We start from the raw sequence: 17,004 nt of genomic DNA on the forward strand, positions 1-17,004 counted from the left end.
AGGGGCGGGGGGCGAGGGTTAGGGGGGGGCGGATCAGGATGAAATCACCCAGGACTGACTGCTCCGCTGCTCGCAATCACCCAAATTGAGCTTCCTTCTCGCGGCCCGCCATGTTGACGGCCGCATGGCGTCTTCAGCGTTCGATAGCCCGCCCCCTTTTTTTTTTGCTCCCTCGCCGGTCATCAGAGGGCGGATAACTCGTTTGCTCGCTCCCTGGCCGGCGAGATTAAATAATATCACAGCCTGCTTTAATCCCACCACCGTGAGACACACATGGCCTGCTCTGCGTTTGGGATTAAACGTCGTCAGGCTTCTGGGGGTGATGATGAGGATGTCCGTCAACAGCCCGAGTTGGTGACTTCCTGTGGAAGGAAATGAGTCCTCACAAAAGGCCAGGTTTTTTTTTTTTATTATCTTCAAAATGAATGAAAATTATTTGAATAGCTGAGGCAGATGGACCAATTTTAATGACGAATGGGAAGAGGTAAATAAAAGATCCGAACATAAGTGTAGAAAGTTCTATACTATCTTTGACCGTCATGGATTTGAAAAACAAGCTAGCGCTAGCATTTTGGGGTGTATTTTTTTAAAATAATTAACCACCCCAAAACATGTAGGTCGACGCCTGTTACCATTGAAACATATATTTGGGTGTGAATGTATTTATTAATTTTTTTCCCTTTGGCACTGTTGCACTTTTGCTAGATGCTAATTTGACAATTGCCCATTCATATTAGTGACAAATTAGATCCAAAAATGTTAGCTTTTGCTCTTATAATACTTTTATTCCCCCCCTCAGGAGCAAGTGCAGAAATAAACATTTTCCCGTGATGAACTCAATCTGAACCGCTCACATGGAATATTTCATGTTAGCTGATGCTATACCTGAGCTAAAGTCGCAGGACAAATAAAACTGGGATCCCCTTGAGATGCAATCGTTTGATGGTGCGGAGTGAGGTAAGCAGACGTCTTTAACTATAAGAAGCTAAAAATGTATATCATTTTTTTCAACAGTATGTTTTCAAATGTTTTGATTGACATTGTCAAATTGTTTGTTGGCCACAGGCAAAGTTCATGAATTGTTGACCCCACTGTCCACTTTCCGCCTTTACTTAAGCAAACGAAATCGCTTTTTTACTCCATCACGCACGAGTCGATACCTCATGGGAAAAAATGCTACGTTTGTTAGCAAGTACATTGCCAGTCAAACAAAAAAATGCCTCCACTTCTTTATCAATATCATATTTGTTCCCCGTGTCGTCCTTTCCACCCGCTGACAGACCGTCTTTTGTCTCCCACGTTCAATTGTACGAATTAGCATGTTAACAGAGAGGGACGGAAGTCAAATGAACGTGTCACTTTGATTCCACCTCAATGAGCATGTGACGTCTCATTTGAGCAAACCTTCCCATTTCATCTATACGTCCCCCCGCTAACATTGTGTGCCCCAGCATGAGGCGAAGGCACACTGAGAGAACGCGGCCGTGCTTGCACATAACGAGACGGCCTAAGAGCACCCCCTCCTCCTTCTTCCTCCAGCCTTGTCTTTCATTATTTATTTACCCTGCACGGTTTTTTCTCCACGGCACGCATATTGATGCGGGGGAAAAAGCAGGGTGTGAGTGCGTGTCACAATCATTTCCTGACGAAGGAGACAAGGTGGAAGTAATCAGCAGCACGCTGATGCAATATGACAGGCCGTAGAAGCACTGGTACACACTTAAGGGCGGGGGGGCGGATTGGGGGGGCATTCCCCCCCCCATCACCAACACACCGTGTGAAGGAGGAATGTTTGCAAAAAGGCAACACGAGGGTTGCAAGTGGATTTGCTAAGTTTGGAAAGTTGTGGAGGATTTTTTTTTTGTAGCCTAACAGTGATGTCATTCTATGAAGATTAGATGATCCAATTAGACTCTTCAGACCACATCTCAGAAAGACAACACGGTGCTTGAATCTGTTTTCTATTTCCTTGGGCGGAAACTAAAAGCATGCCCGAGCCACTTGTCACTCAACCTTCCACCTCTCAACAGTCGAGAGGATGACGGTAGTGGTGCGTTGAGGCTCTCTGTGGTCTTTTTCCTCCTTCTCGTCCTGACCCTATTGTCCACACGCGCGCACACACGCCTGGAGGTGAGAGCGTGCTGATTGATTGATTGAGGCGCTGGGCTTCATGACGGCTGGTGACATTTCCACACGTTCAGCAGAGGCCCATCCCCCAATCCTCATCCTCCTCTTTCTCCTCCGGCATGGAGAGAGAGAGAGAGAGGGAGGGAGATCTCGGAGGAATTAGGCAATCAGTCAGCAGGGCTGGATTGCACGCAGGCGTGCAAGCAAACGGTTTAACATAAATGAAAACGTCCCCTGTTATGACAAACGATGGTTCTGTAGGATGACGTCGTTTTCATCACGTGAGCTCCCCTCACTTCATTGGGCACACTTTAATGAGCACCAAGAAAATCAATGAACATCTCGAAAGAAATGATTCGGACTTTAAGTTGGTCAGTGACCACGCTCATTACTCAAAACACTCTTATCTCAAATTATTTTTCCCCACTAGAATGAATAGAATGCCATTAATATATTCCAGCCCTGCGTGTGTGCGCCATTCAAAATTTGGGAGTGTGTCGGTGAATCTATGGCGTGCTGGTTGACTTGTCAGCACAACACCTCCCCTGCAGCCATATTGGATTGTACGGCGTGCCTGCTGCAATTCCTCTGGTTGAGCGAAGCGGCCAATAGAGCAGCGGGGAACGGCACAAAAGACATATGCGGGCGGCGTAAAGCGGCATCCCCGGAGAGAAGAGTGACACCAAGCAGGCGCCCTTCTCCTCCTCCTCCTCAGCGGCATGATTAATAACCTCGACGCCCCATAATCTCTCCATCATCTATCTATGTAAATGCCCCCAGACCTGCAGTCAACACTCTTTGACTGATGGCTGCTCCTGCTCTCCTTTTATATCTGTGTGTGTGTGTGTGTGTTTATTTTTTTGCATATGTCATATTGGCAATTGTGTGAAAGGATGCAAAAACAGAAAAAAAATGCGACCTTCTACTCAAAGCTAGTCCTCTTCACGAGTAGAGTTAGATAGTCATGAAAGATTGCCATGAATCCAAGTCAATACAGGACCAGTATCACGATATCGATATGACGCCAATGCAACTTGGCATGATACCAATATTGATGCATCGCAACTAAACAGGATATAATACGACACGATACGATACCACGAGTTATCGATTCAATACAGACTAGATCTGGGGCCATTAATGTGATACTAAACTACCGATACCAATGTAAACAAATACGATATATCCTGATTTGATACCACCTCTGATATTGTTTGGGCCAGCAGTGAACACCTTGAAGGTCTTGACTGCACGCCACGATTGTTTACAAACATTATAAAATCGTCTATAGTTGGTCAACTCCAACCTGCGTTCCCAAATCGCAATTCTAGTCATTATCGTGTTGGTCAAAGTAATGGCGGCCAAGTACTGAAGGGAGTCCCATGATAGGAAGTTGGTCAAAAGAGAACACATTGCACGATTTTTATTTTTTTTTCTGTCCACAATGTTACCTTGGAGCGTCTCCCGCGAGGGCAGACATGTTGTTAATAATGAAGGCAGTGGCTGGAGGCACAGCGAGGCTAAACTTCCTCTAACAAGTGGCTGTGTGACAGCGTAGACATATGCTTCTCGCCGACCCCCCCCTTCCCCCAGCCTTCCACGCGCTCGCGCATTTCGCACACGTCCGAGGCGGGCGGACGAGGGGGGGGGAGACCTCCACTGTCGCCGCCTGCCAAAGGACGATAAATCAAACGCCTAATGGCCGCCAACAACGTGATAATTACGAGCCGGGCCTGCGTGGCATGAAAGGGAATTTTCGCCTTCGAATGTGTGAAGGCGACTGATGGGAGGCCGCTCGGTCGGAGTTTTTGCCACGAAAAAAGAGAACGTCTTTTTCTCCGTGCCGCCCACAGAAAGGAAAAAAACTTCTTTTGGGGGGCCTTGGTTAAAACTAATCAGCAACTAATCAATTAACTAATCTCCTGCTGGCTGGCCAGAGTCATTTCTCGGTGCCCTCCGAAAGCATTTGAAATAATTCCATTTAAATTATCGTTAGGTTGGCCTTTGTATTGCTGTTTCAAAATAATAGATGGAAGTTTTTTCTGACCATTTTTTTTTTTTTCAAGCAACCTCTCTGGCTCTTTTGCTGGTTGGGTTTGGGGTGTGGATTTGTCAGGTTAGGGGTTGGGGTCGAATCTTGTTTTGATGCTGTGAAAGGGGGCTAGCCAGAGAGGATCGTAAACACTGCCTTTGCACCACATTTAAAATCAATCCTTCCAGCCACGGGCTTCCAAAACCTTCCTCTCTCTCTTTTTCCGTCGCCTTTCTTCTCGTCTTCCTCGCTCCCGTCTTTGTGTTGTGTGTCGCTCCGCCTGATGCAGGCAGCACTTAAAAGACGAGCGTCGGGGAGGGAGGAGGGGGGGGCTTAGAGTTTTGTGACAGCGGCGCCGGCTTTTATTACCTGCTCCCCTCCCCGACATCAACGCTTTTGCCGCCGGCAGGCAGGCCCCGCCACCCCCCACCCAAAAAAAAAAAATAAGCGGTCAAGTGCACGTGCACAGGTGCGCGCGGTCATGCTGGTTGCACCCTGACGAGCGCGTATAATCGGGCCATTAGCGCGCCGCCCGTCCCAGGGCCGGGGGCTCATTTGCCGCCATCCAAGCTGTTACCTCGACTCATGATTGGCTTCAAGATGAGCTGAATATTTTTTTTTCCTGCTTCTCGGCAAGACTGCATGATCGTGTCGTATTTTGGTCATTAAATGACCAAGAAGCCGCCAAATAACGCAAACCGAGAATTTTTTTAGATGTGGCAATAATGAGCAAATTACTGTTGCGACCGGCCAACAATATTAGGACCAGATATTTTTCATTTGAATATTTTAAACTGATATTTCCACGGCTCTGATATGCCCGTATGTGTGAAATAACATTAATTTTGCCAGGACTAGCCGTGGCGTTTGATTGACACTTGACAGATGAGGCTCATAAAATATTCTTGATTAAGACAAAGCAAGGGAGGGGAAAGTCTTTTTTTTTTTTAAATCTGGATTGAGACGCATTTAGATTCGAGGCTGACTTCCGTTGGCAGTTTATTCCATTTGCATGCAGCATAACAGCAAAATGCTGCTTCACCATGTTTACTTGAGTCCGCAGACATCAGAGCCATACTGGATTTATATTCAGTCAGCTTTTTTTTTATCCAGCTTTCAAATTTGGCGATGTTATAAAGAAAAAGAACGCTTCTCATATTGAATGGTCTTCAGTAAAGACGCTTGAGGTAGCTGACCCCAAAAGTTGAAATCAACAAATTAAGTCTTGTTAAAATGAAAAGTGATGATTGAAATTGATTCGCAAATCATCATAATCTGTTTTTAATCCACATTTTACATGTCAAAATTTTCATATCTGACTTGTACGAGCTCGGGCCCGCTTGATGTTTTTCTGAAGAAAGTGTGTGCGTGTGTGTGTGTGTGTGTGTGTGTGCGTGCGTGCATGCGCGTAGTTAATTGGCATCCAGGCCCACACGAGAGTCATCTTCTAGCTGCGGACTTCTTTCTTTTGACGGCAAAGCTTTCTTCATGCTTGGGTTCCGCCGTCGGCGCAGTGAAAAATGTTGTTGCTAGGCAACAGGCATAACAATGACACAGGTGCTCGCCGCCTCTCTCCCCCCGTCTTTCATTGTTGATGCCTTCTGCAACCTCCCAGTCTCCGTCACGTTAAACGACACTTGTGCGTCATGTCGATCTTCTAGAATCGCATTAAATTAAACAAAAATACATTTGGTGCCATTTTGCGGCATCCTACGACATTCGAGAAAGAATGCAAAAAAAAAAGACCAAAAATTACGAATTAAGTGAAATTTTTAAGAAATATATTTTTTTAAAAAGTCAAATTGTTTAAAAAAAATTCAAATTATGAAATATTCAAATATGTTAATCCACTTATATTCTTGTTGATTTCTTTTTGATTCTTTCAGTCAACATTGTTCTCTGGACATTTCCATTGTACAGGAACTTTAAAGCATGTAACAGGTTAAAAACCTTACCGCAAAAGTTTTAGGATATCACATTTGCTACTAGGCTGGATAGGTTCAGCGAATACCCCTCGGTTGGCTACCCGAGCGTTTTGCTATCATCATTTGATGGTGCAGTTTAAAGGCAACTTTAGCAAGCCACCTAAAATGTCGCGCTAGGCCGAATGCGGGCCGTAGACCTCGAGTTTGACACGCGTGATGGAACGAAGCCCCTCTTCCGAGAAGAATAAAAAAAAAAAAAGAGCTAGTCCGGTGCTAGCACATTAGCGCTTGCTCCCGTCTCCTCCACGCTTGTCGTCTTCCTCCTCGGATGACTTTGAGCTTCCGTGCCCCTCCCCCTTCTCTCTCCTCCTCTTCCTCACTCACTCACATCGACCCCCCCCCCTTCCCCCCACCTAACCGACAGTCTTTCGCCCCTAATCAGAAGGCTGCGGCCGCCGCCCCCTCCTCCGTCGCCCACGCACGTCCTCCTCATCACCTCACCCCCCCCCATCGGCTGCCCCCCCATCTCCTTTTTACGCTTGTCCGTTCTCCATCACCCTCCCTCCCTCCCTCGTCCTCGCCTGCCGCGACAACCCTGCAGTTAGCAGCTGCCAAAGGCCGATTCTCTTCATCACTCACCCACGCACTTAGCAAGACAACACGTGCGGTCATTCGCCATACGCCGCCACCCGACGAGATGGGTGGGACGAGGGGTGTTGGGGCGCAGGGCGGGGTGGGAGAGGGGGTCGCATCTCACCGTTGACCCCCGTGTCACGTGTGATGGACGTAGCGGGCTGGTGGCTGAGAGACACACATGGGAAAACACGTTGGTACTTGCGCAACTCCTCCATACCTTCCGTTTGTGTGTGCGCAAATGGCCCATTACGGGAATCTTCCGAGTGCAAAGCCCGTTTCCCAGCAGTGAGGGAGTGAGGGAGGGGGTGAGGAAGGAGGGGGGGGGGTGTGAGGACACCTCCATCCAATCTGATCAACGGCGATATTAATCTGAGCACGAGTCAGGCCCGACGCCGCGGCCTTTGATTAAAAGAGGGAAGAAATATGACGTCATCTATAAATCTGTTTGTCAAAATGGCACGTGGCGGCATAGGGTGGGGGGGGCTGGTTCAATGAAAGCAAACAGGAACACAATTTAAGGCAAAGGGCGATTTCTTAATCACTTCTTCAGCACGTGATTTTTTTTTTTAAATGCTTAAAAAAGATTTGATTGGTCATCCTGGACTTAAAAATATTCACAATGCTTTGATTTCTATTGGCATCTTATTCGCAACATAAAAGCTAAATGTTGCTTCACCATGTTTCCTTTGAACCCTGGGCTCCGCTAATTGGTCCGAACTGGGTTTATATTCCATGAGCATTTCATGAATAGCGGCACAGTCGTCGACTCCTCAGCACGTCCGCCTCGCAGTACAGAGGTTCCTGGTTTGATCCCGGCTTCGGAATCTAGTATGGAGTTTGCATGCGTTCCACATTTCAATCCAGCCCGATTGAGCGCTCGCTCCTTTTAGAATGGACCAAGCGATATTTGTTCTGCTCTCCTTTGAAACGTCATCAGACTAAACAGGGTCGCCCCCTCCGCCCCGCATCCAGCAGGAACTCCAGCCCCTGCAGGGTGAGATTAAAGCTGCAACTTCTATATGCACCAAAAATGGATTTAGTGCGATTTATGAAATCCAAACTTTGGCAATAAATTCCTGGAGACTTTGGCTCTTATTGTCCTGGTGGAGTTTCATTAGAAACTGCATCATTTGCATTGATTTAAAAAAAAAAATGACAACAATAAGATATGGGGAATATATAAATGTAATTTAGGAATGTCACACAGTTTGCATGTGTTTCAGTTCCGTGTCATGTTTATGTTGTTGTTTTCGGCTTCTCAACATTGCACGTTATGTTTCAAAGCTGACTGGGGGGTGAGGGCGGGGTGTGGGTGTTGTCATATCTGGAGCCCGCTCGCTAATTGAGCGCCGCGTTAGACCCCAAGGTCTGCCTGGCTGCCGTTTTCTTAATCCATGGCTGTTTAACGCTGGCTGCGCTTGAGTAATTAAGCAGATAATCTTCAATTAAACTGAGCCCAACCCCACCGCGCACCCCCGCCCAGAGACAGATGGGCCTCGGTGGCTAGGGAACGGCTCTTCTTTCCCTTCCCGAGCCGCCGCACAGGACGACGGGTGTGCTTGCCATTTTATTTGTGAGTTGACCTCAGCATTTGTGTGGCTGTCACACTCTTTGTTTACACTGCAAAAAAACAACCTGAATATTGTATGTGCACACATATTTGTGTTGTCATACCTTGACCAAGCATTTTCAAAAATGTTCAATAAAAGCGCAAAAGAGGTATTTAGTATTTTTGTAAGCCACAACATTTCAATCAGAAAAATAAATACGTACTTAAATGATTCAAAATGTAATGAATAATACAAGTTTAAAAAAAATGTACTTCAAATTGAAAGATAATTTTTTTAAATGCTAACGTATAGAGTTAAATACAACTGAACTGTACTTATCAGTAAAAAAATGCCCTTTACGCACTGAATTGAAAAAAAATAGCTTAATTTGGTGATATTTCTGTTTTAATGGCATATTTGTTGCAAATTATTCGTATTTGATGCCGTGATTCTTTCGCAAACCACTAGAGGGACACCGCGCACCACCTTTGGTACTGACTTTACGAATCACAGATTTTCATGAAGCTAATAGTAAAGCGCAATTTAAGATCTCGAGATGCGCTGTGGAAGTCACAATTTGCCCCCACCACCCCATTATGTGACCGTAACTTATTTTCCGTTAGCTCACTCTGGATTTTAGCCGGCTCTGCAACATGTCCGCCTCGCAGCGTGAGACGGCATGTTAAGTGGATTTAACGCAATTAGAATCGCCATCAAAATTTATTGCACGCTCTCATATATTTAAACATTCTCTTCCCGGGTTATTATTAGAGACACTTTGCGCGAGGCAAAGCGGGCCGTTAATTATCTCCAATGTAAAACCATCTACGTCGATACGAGAGGCTCCGAGCGACAGTGCCAGCCGCCACTTTGATGTTGTTGTTGTTTTTACGAGTAGTAGTGCGTCTTTCAACCACTTCTTACTTTTGAACCTTCCAAATCTGCTGCTTTATTCTGAATATAAATCTTGCTTGTATGCTTATGTGTGTGTGTGTTTATGAGCTGTGTTAAGTTTTGACTTAGAAAATTGTAAATCCACAAATGGAAAAAATTATATATTTATAATATCTTTGGAGAATATAGTAAAACCACTGTTACGTTTGTTTGTGTTTGGAAAAAAAGTTGTATGCACATATAACGTTCTAATTTTACACATTAATCACGATTTTTTTTTTAGATAAGGTTGCAAGATGATGTCCTTTTCGCACTGCACTTAGTGACGCGCAGCATAGTGGCCAAAAACCAATTACGTACGCCAAGCCCCGAAAAACGTTTGATTCAAGAGCCCCATCACGATGATATCAGAAGACGCAGTAAATAAGAGATGCTGGCCGAATGATTTCAAATTCAATCTTTAAGCCAATCAAAGCTACCCAGCAACTGAATAAAAACCACCCAGCACGTTTTTGCGTCCATTTACACATTTCCATTTATTCTTGAGATTTTTTTTTTCTATTCCATTCTCTTTAAGGTATCAACAATGATCGCCTTCCTCAATTTGTTTTTCCCCCAGCGTTGCTGTGTGTCCTTTAGTGCACTTGAAATCTATTCCACACAATTGGCAGGAACGGCTCCACATTGAGGTCGTCGACTAGGAGTCCCTCTGGGTCTCATCAAAACGGCTCTGCCATTAACGTGACCTTACGGGATGCCAACCGGTTATTACCTCATTAAGGTCAGCTATGTTAACCTGGATGCTGGAATCAATAGTTACCTTCACGATAACCCTCCAAGCATCAAGTGGTTTGATTTTGGGAGGGGAGGATAAAGCAAAACAAAAAGCCACCAATGTCCTTTCGACGCTTAATGTGACCGAGTGTGGAATATGAGGCGGCGGGGCCATTTCTCAGTATTTTCCGCGTTTAAACGTGATCTGATGCCTCCTCGTTCAATGAGTCCTAAATGAGCCTTTTGAATTCCCATCAGCCAGCGCGCATGCATTTTAGATGCCTTACGGGAGCTGCCATTTTAGCCCCGCGCTAATGATCCGCCAGCGCGTCTCCGCCGCTAACACATATAAACGCCCAGCACTCCCCCCTCCCCGACCACTCCTGTTTCCACAGTGATAATTAAGCCATCAAAGCGTGCAAGCGTGCCCATCCTGTGTCTCCAAGGTGAGAATGTGGGCTCACATGTCAAGTGGAGCGCAGCCACCCGTGTGGCTCTTTAAAACGGCGGCACAGGGGACAGGCGGGGGCTGCTTATGTGTGTGTGTGTGGGGTTGTGTGTGTCATGGCAGCAGCTGCAGGCGGGAAGAGCGCACAGTGTGACGTCAGCCGGATGGCAGATAGCTGCCACGCCAGCAGGGCCGTTTAAAAAAAACCCTAACCCGATAATCGCGATCACTTTGGTGCATTATTACCCTGTGATTGATTTAGTCTTACTTTTTATCCCAACTTAAAAGCAGAAAGTGGCAGCAGCTAACTGTGGCGAATATTCCAAAGGTGACGCAATGTTCCTTATTCTCCGTAAAACAAAAAAAAAATGGTGAGTTCGTGTCACCCAAGCGTTAACAAGGATGGGCAGCATTGGGTCAAACCAAAAACCCACAACACAATCTATTTGGTTTTCACCTCCCGAAAAAATCCCATGGGTCACGATCGACATTAAGAAGATCTCACGCCTTTGTTGGTATTCTGCCCATAACGCTTCTACCGACACGCCTAAACCTGAGGGAGGTAATTACGGATGCTTCTAAATCTGCGATGGAGGTGCTAATCAGGAGGCGTTCATTTACGTTTGGAACACGCGCACCCCCTTATCGCTCGTTACGGCGTCAAACCCTGTCGAGCGACCTTTCTCAATCAACAGGTAATGCGTATAAACATGTCCTAACAGCTCCATCATGATGATTGATACCACGCCACGGGAGAGTCGTAATTATTCTCGCCGCGCCACGCCTGGATAACGAACCGGCGTGAATTAACGGCGGAAAAGGTCGAATGGTGGGCATTTCCCGCTACGACGACGTTGATGAGCGCACTTCCTGTTACAGGCATCGCTGCCCACCCCTCCTGTTTGCGTTTATTAAAAAAAATGAAGGTCACCGGAGCGATTAATTGCTGGCTGCGGGGAGCTGATGATGTGCAGATAATGGGGGCGGAGGGGTTGGGGGATGGGGCGAGGTGTGTGGGGCGGGTAGGGGGGGGTGCAGGTTAGTGGCCGCTGGTCCTGGAGGAGAGAGATATAACCTTTTTGTCTCAGCGACGGCAGATATACGAGGCGGGCGAGCGCCGAGGATTATACACCGGTCCTCGCAGCGAGATGAGGGGGATGGAGGAAGATGAGGAGGGGTGGGTGATGGGTTGTGGTGTGTGTGCGTGGGGGGGGCAGCTTGTGACCGTAGAATAATTTCAGCCTCTTTTCCTCCCTAGAGACCACACGCCGTCTGAGCCAACCTGCACACACACACACACACACACATCCCTCCTCCTGCAGCCCCGCCGCCGCTGCCGCCGCCACCCCACCACGCTGAGGCGGAGAAGAAGAGACATCCGGCGTCGGCAGGCAGTTAAAGGATTGGAGGCGAGGGGAGAGTGGGGAGGGGGTGTGTGTGAAGGGAGAGGAGGGGGGCAGATGCAGGTGGAGCGGAGGCAGGGTGTAAGGAGAGAAAGCAGAATCAGGTTCCTGTGCTGCTGCTGTGGCTAAGTGCTGCTGCAAATCATTCCCACATTAGGAATACGGGCAATTAGCACCACAGCATGAGGGCGCATGCGCGCTCACACACATTTGCAAGTGGACACACACACACACACAAACAAAGGACCTTCCGCCATCAGCACTGTTAAAAATTAAAAGGAATGTGACCTCTTGTATACTCACTCCAAAAAAACATACACATAAATCTTTTACATGCACACATAACAAACATGGAGGGGGGTGACTACAATACATGCATATACTGTGTAACCATGTATATTCCAAAAAATTTAATTCATGGCCAACAAATAGAACGCACCTATAAAATGGGTATAAATCGGTCATGGGAAACTTTCGGCTCGCGAGTTGCATGTGCCCTGCGTCAATGATACGCTGACTTTTGCTATTTACGGCCCAGCGTGGTCCCCATCCATCCCCACTGGGTCTGCTGAAATGTGTGCATAAAATAATCATTAGTGGCCATGTAATGGGCATAATGTACGCACAAGTTGAATATGGTGTTAGGCCAGACAATTGACATTTGGCTATTTTCAGATTTTTTTTCTTTTTCAGGAATGTTTTGTGTCGCTAATCTTTATCAGCATTTTTTTTTTTTTACAAATTTTTGACATTTGTAAAAAATATATATATATATCTTCTCTGATCCTTTGAGATATTTTTTACCCACCCCCAACCAAAACAAAAAACAACAACTTTACCCTCTTTTGCTGACCCAGACATCCAGTTTGTTCATGCTAATAATATCAAACCCATAAATGAGTCCTCTGTGTGCACGTTACTCCTATTCCATGGCTAAAAATGTACTTTTTGGGCACATTATGTTTATATTGAAACCACAATGTAAAGAAAATTCCCTGTTTCATGTCTGCGGCTTCGTACACAGGCAAGGATGCAAAAAAAAAAAATAATACGACCCTAGTTGCCGTTCCACCATCAGAACGCCACCTTAAAAGATTATCTCGGTTATTTCACCGCCACTGAGCCGGCACTAATAGTCCGAGGCAGATATTGAAGAGCAGCTCGCGCGCAGGGGCCGCAGAGATCTATTAGAAATTCCCATCTACGCGCCTCATACATATTGATTTCTGACACCAAGCAGCAATGAAAGGCCCGCGGGGAATAATATATTTAGCAGGGTTTGCAGTGAGCGGGTCACAGAGTGCATAAAGATTAGCCGCGCGGGCCCCTGACAGGACCAGGCGGTAGCCCAAATTGTCGACAGGCACGAAATAATGATGGATTCCAAACTTTTGCTGTATTGTTGATGTTGAAAAGTAGCAAACTGGCTCTATTTTGAGTGAACTAATGTAGCCATGCGAGAGGGTTAAAAAATCAGGGACACTCAATGTGTGATATGGAGACAAACCAAACTTGGTTTTTTTTGTTGTTTTTTTTGGAGTGCATGAAAATGCATTGTAAAAATGTGTCTTCTGACGTTTCAAATTTTTCAAAGATGAATAAAAATGAAAAAGTGATAAATGGTGGCAACAAAGGCAATTTGACAGGTAGTGTACAATTCTTCAGAATGAGCATCACCATGCTCATTGAAGTATCATGATTACCAAATGATCATTGTATTATTTTCCAATAACACATGCAAAAAATAACATTGCAAAATTTGGGAGGTGAGGATTTTTCTGGAGCACTGTAACCGATTAATGTCATCCCCATTCATTTCAATGGGGAATGCTGATTTGCCATCCAATTCACATGGGCACCACTCTTTCTTTTTGCGTTATTTCCTCAGGGGACTGTCTGTGGTGGTGGATGACGCCATGTTGGCGCGAGTGTGGCAGAGGACGGCGTCAAGGCTCTGACCTGAGGGATTGAACGATGAGCTTGTCCAGGTGAAAGGCTAATTGCTCGGAAGCGTGCGAGAGCGGCACCCGACTCCTCCCTCCACCTCCCTCCACTCTCATCCATCCATCCTGCCTTCTCTCCTTCCCCTCCATCTTTTGCATGGCCCACCGCCATTGCCATTACCGCCTCTTCTGTTTTTTTTCTCCGCGGCTCTCCCTCCCTCCCTCGCGCCGCCTCTAAAGCGGCACTCGGCAGCCTCTTCACAAATTACAATCGCTCAGGGTTTAGGCAATTGGCGCAAATGGCGGGACTGCATGTAAGGATTGGAAAGGGAAGGGAGGAGGGCGGGCTGTAAGGGCTGCAGGGGGAGCCTAGGGTGAGACGGTGGCTGGGGGCGTGAGGCGTGGGGGACTGGAATTAAATTACCAATTCAATGGCTGAAGCGGCGCGTGACAGCGACGAGGCGTGGACATAAGATGGTGATGAGGCCACAAGGATGCACAACTTCGCCTCCGGTGTGCCAAGATTTGGTCTACTTCGTGCACTTTAGAATGCAATATTCTTTTATTGTGTTAGCAGATTCGGCCCAGCGGTAGCACCCTCGCTAAAGAAATTGGCTGCTGGAGTAAAAAGATTTAAATGAAATTTACAACAACAACAAAAAAAACTAACCCTAACTCGCACTGCTGTTGGCCGGCCGACCTTTGCTTGCCTCTAGTACGTTTGGAGATGCTTACCCAAGTTTGGTACAATTCAAGCGCCATCTTGCACAATACAAACAAATGCAGCAGATTGAAATAATCCACAGAAGATGACCGGACACGTGGAATTCTTACCACGAGCCCTTCGTGACGCTCGTTCATGCACAGCAAATTTTAATGTTTCTAAATTCCATTTATGATGATTACAAAAAAAATAGACTGACTAGAAATGATCCACAGAGTTTAAAAATAAAAAAATACACTGAAATTGTTCAGCCTGCATATTGAGATTAATGTGATGGCTCCTCTCGTTGATTTTGCGTACATCCGCCTAGCACAATAGAAATAAGCACAACGGTGAGAAATAAAATACAAATTCAGGGAAATGGCAGTAATCCAGCATTGTTTATTTACATCCCGCTCAGTCATGATGAGGTTGACCTCATCCATCTTGACATCTGCTTCAAATGTATTCACCATAATCCTCACCTTGAAATCAATGACAAAATAAACAGAACAGTGAGAGATAATCGCAAATTCGGCAATTTATAACTGTCAGTTTAGAAATAACCACACTGACTTGAATTAATCCACATAATTCATGTAGATGTTGTATAATTAATGTGATAACTCCTGATTTGGGTCATTTCAGTTCATCTGACTTCAACCAGTAGGTGTCAGTAATGCGCATTGAAGCTGGTGCCACCTCGCCGTAAAGCAAAACGAAGAAGAAAGTGACGTCACTTCCTGTTGACGAACGAGTAGTGAATTGCATTTCCCGTTCGTTTCCAGTTAATCGCGAGAACGGATCAGCGAGGGACCCAATCTTGACTTTCCCGTTCGCGAACGAGTTAACGGGTGAACTGCCTTCCTTCCCGTGCATCAACGGATCAGTCAGCGAACGTGTTGCGTGAACTATGTAAGCCAGAATGTAGATTTACGATTTGCCAAGGAAAGAAAGAACAATGCACTCACTGAAACAGCACGTGTTTTATGCACGTTTTCTCCAAGCTAACAGCTAACTTTATTGCATGAAGGGATGCGCCGTCATGCAACAACGGGGAAATTTAAATAACGTATATGCCTAAATATTGTTATCCAATATATCTACTGCAATTTCACATTAGATTGCTGGTTTGAAATTTACTTTTAATATTTTAAATAAACATTTATGTTCAAACTTGTCTGGTGTTTTATTCCTTGTTTTTATATTCGCCAAAATAACAAATGTCGGCATAATAGATATTTAGCAACCTTTTATTCAAACACAAACACATTCAGTATAATACCACTATCAACTACAAGGATCGAACTAGCTGACTGGTTAGTGACTGGCGCTCTTGCTCAGTAAGAATTTATGTAAATACTTAAGTGGCCCCGCCCCCAAGTTGGCGGAACAAGCCAATGGATTTGACCAATGAACTTCATTAGGGAAAAAGCTAAGGTGAAAAGTGCCACGCCCACCCTCACCCCCACCTCCCGATGTTTGATCTGTGACGTCATTCGGACACTCCATTAGGTACACCGCCATTTTCAGGTGTACCTAATCACAGGCCACTTCATTAGGGAAAAATCATGGTCAAAGCTTCAATGAAAGTGAAAAGTGCCACACCCGCCCTCACCCCCACTTTCTGATTGGCTGTTTGATCTGTAATGTCACTTGGACACTCCATTAGGTACACCGCCATTTTCAAGTGTACCTAATAACAGGCCACTTTATTAGAGAAATATCATGGTCAAAGGTCACAAGTGTCAAGCTCTAGTCCTCAGGGCCGCGTTCCAACATGTTTGCCAAATGACCCTCGTTAAGCGCACCTGCGTGAAAAGTTTTAGCCACTTTCACGTTCAAAAGGAGCTAAAACTTTTCACGCACCTGCACTTAACGAGGGAATCACTCGGACACTCCATTAGGTACACCGCCATTTTCAAGTGTACCTAATAACAGGCCACTTTATTAGGGAAATATTATGGTCAAAGGTCACAAGTGTCAAGCTCTAGTCCTCGGGGCCGCGTTCCAACATGTTTGCCAAATGACCCTCGTTAAGCGCACCTGCGTGAAAAGTTTTTGGTCACTTTCACGTTCAAAAGGACCTAAAACTTTTCACGCACCTGCAGTTAACGAGGGAATCACTCGGACACTCCATTAGGTACACCGCCATTTTCAAGTGTACCTAATAACAGGCCACTTTATTAGGGAAATATTATGGTCAAAGGTCACAAGTGTCAAGCTCTAGTCCTCGGGGCCGCGTTCCAACATGTTTGCCAAATGACCCTCGTTAAGCGCACCTGCGTGAAAACTTTTAGCCACTTTCACGTTCAAAAGGAGCTAAAACTTTTCACGCACCTGCACTTAACGAGGGAATCACTCGGACACTCCATTAGGTACACCGCCATTTTCAAGTGTACCTAATAACAGGCCACTTTATTAGGGAAATATTATGGTCAAAGGTCACGTGTCAAGCTCTAGTCCTCGGGGCCGCGTTCCAACATGTTTGCCAAATGACCCTCGTTAAGCGCACCTGCGTGAAAACTTTTAGCCACTTTCACGTTCAAAAGGAGCTAAAACTTTTCAC

At 45.8% G+C, this 17,004-nt stretch overlaps 1 long non-coding RNA gene across 2 annotated transcripts; it reads left to right on the forward strand.

Annotated features, from left to right (window-relative positions):
• Positions 1-25: 25 nt before the first annotated feature.
• LOC148399674 (uncharacterized) lies at positions 26-14,699 on the forward strand. Of its 2 annotated transcripts, none has more exons than XR_015858023.1 (3): positions 26-484; positions 800-957; positions 13,678-14,699. It is a non-coding gene; the product is annotated as an uncharacterized LOC148399674 (long non-coding RNA). The 2 variants fall into 2 exon arrangements; XR_015858024.1 differs by having other exon boundaries at positions 29-391.
• The last annotated feature ends 2,305 nt before the right edge of the window (positions 14,700-17,004 follow it).

Source organism: Syngnathus floridae, chromosome 4 (genome assembly GCF_059516105.1).
Source record: "Syngnathus floridae isolate MCC-2025c chromosome 4, RoL_Sflo_1.0, whole genome shotgun sequence".
In the NCBI taxonomy this organism is placed as follows: Eukaryota; Metazoa; Chordata; class Actinopteri; order Syngnathiformes; family Syngnathidae; genus Syngnathus; species Syngnathus floridae.